We start from the raw sequence: 6,000 nt of genomic DNA on the forward strand, positions 1-6,000 counted from the left end.
ACTTACTAAGTATTTTACCCTAAAATTTATTTTACAAAAAAAATCCCTAATGATGAAATCATGATCAGTCGTAGTATTTATTTGAATAGAATGATCTCCAATTCTTTTTAATCACCCTAACCTAGCAAAATCACATGCAAGGTTTCCGTTAAGAAGTAGTTGATGCCTCTTCTTCATCTTCTTCACTCTATTATTGACAAGAAGGTGGACTCATATAAGTTTGACATACTTCTCATACCAATTGGATCAATGAGCAACTATCGAGAAGCCGTCTCCTTCTTTCGTGTGAGAGTTCATTAGGGGTTGCGGAGACTTGCCTGAAAACATAAGTACAAGATTGTCTTCTTCTTTCTGATGCTCACTCTCTCACCCACACACTTGGGTCTTTCTTCGGTGGCTCATCCTAAATCTTCAAAGTAGAGTCTCTTATATGGACATCTCCACGTCCCAAAGATAGCATCTCCCCCTTTTAAAATCTCAGTGAATTCAAATTTGGACACTTTACAAACTTAGATGTTACAACTCCTATTGTAACTAAACTTGCCACGTGACACTTCTGCTGACCTTGACTAAGTCGCAGCTTCAGTTGCAACACAACCTGCAGATGCCTCCAGCCTGCATGGTTGTGTCCAATTTTGAGTTAATGTTGTCGAATCAGCCCAATCTCGACCTATCAGCAATTAGCATGCCTCCTCATGAACTATCAACAATACCCTCTCAAAGTAGCACCATCTCCCTTCCAACACACACGTCCAAAAAGACTCATTGGTAGTTTAAATCTAATTCAAATTTAAATTATGTTTGTGAGAATGTAAAATTAAGTATATTTAAATAACGGTAAAGTCCATAACATTAACATTTGAATTTTATATTAATAATAATAGGTATTTTGGATAATATACATACTTTAAAAATTTATAGTGGAGTTAATACTTTGATGGAAAAATTATATATAAACTAGCACAAAGAGTTCCCGATCCAACATTATCGAGAATACTCAGCCTCTTCGATAGGAGAGAACGAGATAGATTGGAAGAGACTTTGGTTTCTTCAAGTGCAGATTTCAGTCTTTTTGTTTGTTATGTCTAATTTGTTATGCTTTGAGGTAAGTGATCATGTTTCGGTAATTTATTAGTTATTAATTTAATGTGACATATTAGATGTCTTACTCTAATTTTATAATACATTATATTTATATGTTTTGATGTCGTATATCATATTCTGATTATTTCTAACACTGTCCACTATGTATGGCCCACTACATTGCTGTTGTGGGTGTGCTCGTGGTTGCTCATTAATTTGTCAGGCTTGTCTCTTGATTGGAAGTCGTCGTGGGAGCTGAATGCTATGTTCTGAATTAGATGTAGAAATAAAAAATTATTATATGCTCCCTATTATTTTTTTAATTCATTTGGTTTGGTTCATGATATTACGGTGGCAGAGAATATACCAACACATATGACAATTACACTCTTACTTGAGCATTTAATTTATTACTTTAAAATAGCAAGCTACTTTTATTTGTATGATTAAATTCTTTATTTTTTATTATATTTTCACTTTAGATTTTACATCTAAAGGGCCCCAAATAGATTTTAAAATGATAGAATATTAAATATTTTCATTATCCTACAATGATCAAAATGGCAAAAATAAATATTACTCAACCAAGGGTTTAATTATCAAATAATAATAATAAATAAATAAATAAATAAATAAAAATAGTATACTTGTGTTTGTATGCACTTGTTATAACCTAGTTTTTGGCCCATTACTGTAGCATCCCGTTAATATAGCAACCAGCTACTGTAGTGATTGGCTACTGTAGCAGTCTGAGAATTTTTTTTAAAAGCATCAACCCTTTGTGTCCTCCAACTCCATCTCACATTCATGAGTTTCAAACCCTGGCCTATGATTTTTCTCCACCCTTGGCTGTTAATGGTTATAGGTAAGTGAATCTTAGGTTTTCCTTATTATTATTTTTTTAATGCAATTGTTGATCTTAACCCTAGATCTGGTCTCCATCTTTTTCCTCTTTTGGTTTCTTCCTAGATCTTTTGAAGTAAGGAGAAGGAAGAGATTTCAGGTGAGTGGGCTAACTGAATTTTATTGATTTATTTTTGACTCTTGTATATTGTATTTGCTTGATTCGGTGTCGATTTGATATGATTATGTTGAAACTTTGGTTGTGTTGGGATGGGGTATCATAATATGTTTAAATGAGAGATTTCCATGAATTATTTGATGTTTTTATTTGAAGTTCAAAGCTTTGTATATATTTTTGACTCATGATTTTCCTATTTGCCAAAACTCAATTTTGTTCTACATAGTCAACTTGGGAGGGAGGTTTATAATGATTTATTCATGAGAAGTATATGAACCTTATGTACTAGATATGGTGAATGGTTGATTTGGGTTGAGGAACAATGCTTGATGAATGATATAATGCTTTTAAGGGCAATATGTGAGCAATGACCAATTGATTGTTAGAATATGATGATATGAGTTTATGGATTGTTGGAGATGATGCTATGTGTGAGAGTTTTATATTAATGTTAATGGCATGGGTATATATGCTTTTATGAGGTGTGTTTGAATTGTTAATATAGATTAGGTAGATTTGTGAAAGAAGACTTTAGTTTCCCTATATCTACATTTGGAATGGAAAATAGTCCTAGGTTTGTGAAATTGAAAAGTTGGTGAGTTTACTTTGGTGTTATTGCATCTTTGATATTGAAGAGGATTTGTGTATGTAATTGATCATTATTGGTTATGTTGGAACTGATGTATGAATATTTGAATAATGCATGCCAAGTGTTTGACATAATGCTTTGAGAATTAATTATAAGCAATGACCCTATGATTATGAGATGGGTGGTGAAAATGATGTCATTAATGAAGTGAAGGTGTGTGGTTAGAGAAATTTTTATGGTTGTATAAATTTTGGATGAATGTTTAAAATCATACTTTTCAATTGATTGCGAAACCTTTGAAAATGATATCTCATATGCTTGCATGACTTGAGTCAAGAGAGTTGGTTTGAGACTAGATGAATGCATGTATGTTGATATTTGGAAATGACATTGAGTTGGCTGGAAATTGTGACCAAAATTTGGAGGTCATAGAGATAGAATTTGTAGAATATTCAAATTGAAAAGTTACAGTGAATTGTTTAATCTATCTACCTGCCAAATTTCATATTTATTGGGTATATATTCTATGAGATTCGATCCATTCAAGTTGACATGTCATGGAGGTATTACTGTGTAGACCTGCAAAATTTAGAGGCAAAGTCCATACTCACTAAGTGCAATTAGACAAAGTTCTCAGTATAGAAAATATTCCTTATCACCTTAACTTTTAACCTGCAAAATTTCAAGTTTATTAGATTTGTATATTATGAGTTATGATCTATTAAAAAGGGCTTGTACAGGATGATGTTTCTATGCAGAATTTTCAGATTTAAAAGGATTTTTCTCACTCTTGTAAGTTGAATTTGGGAAAGAATTAAACAAGTAAAATGTTCAAGATTGTCCTAAGTTTGTTTCTATAAAATATCTTTGCATTTGATAGTATGTTTTTGGAGTTATGTGTTATGGAATGAGGCATGTTTAGAGGTGTTTTCATACTGAGAAGTGTGAGATATAATATAATAAGCTAAGTGTTTATCTTGCATTACACCTTGGCTTTTATGTGCATTTAGGTTGGCAAGCATGATTGCATGTAATCCAGCTTGATAATGGGAATCTTGAGGTTATTTGTATTTGGAATTATTGTTATTATCAGATTTTACCAATCATGTAATTATGTGTTGGAGGGTGCATTTACTTGTTCTGTTATTTTCCTTTTTTTGCTCAGATTTAATATCGCTTATTTCTTTATTTGGTTATCTAATGGTTTTACTCTTGATTTTTGAGAGTGATTCGGTATGTATTAATGATTTGGTAATTTATTTACTAAATTCTATAATTAATTTCTGTTTATCTACTTTTTCTTAAAGTGGGATTCTGAAATTTTGAATTTCTGTTTATTGGAATATCTGAGAAAATTTTGTGAACATTTAGTATTTCGACTACAAGTTTGTTTGAATGTTTTAGTCTCCAAATAAACTGTACTTAACCCTATCAGTAGGGGTTAAATGCTAACCTTATCAACAAGAATTTCTAAAAAATTGAGACTAGTTTTGTACTGTGTTCGTTCGGTAATAATAACTGGTCATCTGTTATCTATAGTAAATTTGGAGACATTTTGTTTGAAATCATGTCTAGAAGTTTTTTTGTTTCCAAGATTTGTATTTATGGATTTCGTATTTGGTTAATGGTGATATTGAGAAGTGTTTGCAAAGTTGTGCATTGGAAATTTATGTTTATATATTCGTACTTGTGCGTGGTTTCTTGCCTAACTTTACTTGTGGTTTTTATTGATGTTTTGGAAATGTTTGAATAAGCTTCTTCTGTATTTGAAAGTGTTTGAAAGTTTTCCACCTATTTTCACCCCTCACTGAGTAACCGAGTTATTCAGCCTCTCTTCTTCTATCTTTTCAGATACTGGACTCTAAGGTTATTGTGCATAAGTCTAAAGATGTTCAACCAATGCTAAGATGGATCCACTAGAGTTGTCGTTTTCTTGAAATTTTTCTGAAAACTACTCATTCTTTATATTATTGTATAATATAAGTTGTAAAATACTTTTGTAACTTTATTGGTTTGTTTTTATTTTCTCTGAATTAAGTTCTGAGGCCTTACAAACTTATGGGATTCACGCCCTGTGGGTCTGCAACTATTTGTCGATCCGCTCCTCAGATCCAACCGGGCTAGGTTCGGGGCGTGACAACACTCCTATAGGTTAAAGTCAGAAAAGACAAAAGTTGGAGGTCTCTTCCGTGATGGTGAGAAGAAGCATTCAATTCCACAATAGTCTAATAGGATGAAGTGCGACCCATATGTTTAGGTCCCTATACCACTCGCAAGTTAGTTCCCTTTAGAGCTTCCTTAATTTCCTCTAATTAATAGGAGATCCTTTTTACACCCATGATTTTTTGTTTATCTGTGTTAGTTATTTTCATTTCCAGATTTGTTTTTAGTTTTTCATTGTCTATACTTGCTTATTCAGTTTGTACTTATTTTTAATTTTACTTTAACAAATTAATAGTTTATTTAAAAAAAAAAAAAGTTTGAATTCATAGTTGATTTATTAATGTTTATTGTCTTATGTTAATCTAATCAAATATATATATATCCCCAAAATAGTCAAATAATGTTGATAATTTCATAGTTGATTTATTAATGTTTATTGTCTTATGTTAATCTAATCAAATATATATATATCCCCAAAATAGTCAAATAATGTTAATAATTGTGCGGTATATATATTCTTGATTTATGTGAACTTCATCATCTCTTGCAATTTTTTTATTTTAAAATAATGATGCAGGAATCATTATGTTGTTATCGCAATAAAAAGTGACCGGTTTTTCATACTTTGATTTTTTTTTTTTTATAAAATAAACCATTCATATTTGTACCTGAATTAAAGCATAACATTGTATGAAAGACTGCGCTCCCCAGTTTCAAGATGGTGTGGACATTGTGGCAATTCTCCCGCCCGTATACGCCCTTGAGGGTTGGCGCCTGTCGCCCTACCTCAAAATATATATATGTATATATATAACACATAGTTTGTGCCTGTTCTTAATTTTGCTTTAATAAATTTGTGATATATATATATATTTTAAAAAAAATTAAATTCACTGTTGATCTAATGTTGCTTATTGTTTTATGTTAATCTAATCAAGTATATATATATATATATATATAATTTTCCTTACCGAAACAAGACTTGGTCAAGTGTTGATAATTGTGCGTATATTCCTATCTATGTCAATTTCATCATCTCTTGCAAATTTCTTATTTTAAAATAATGATACATAAATCATCATGTTGTTATCACAATTGAAAGTGACAGGTGTTTCGTAGTTCGGTTATTTTTATTTAGGTAAAA

Source organism: Dioscorea cayenensis, chromosome 7 (assembly GCF_009730915.1).
Source record: "Dioscorea cayenensis subsp. rotundata cultivar TDr96_F1 chromosome 7, TDr96_F1_v2_PseudoChromosome.rev07_lg8_w22 25.fasta, whole genome shotgun sequence".
Classification (NCBI taxonomy): Eukaryota; Viridiplantae; Streptophyta; class Magnoliopsida; order Dioscoreales; family Dioscoreaceae; genus Dioscorea; species Dioscorea cayenensis.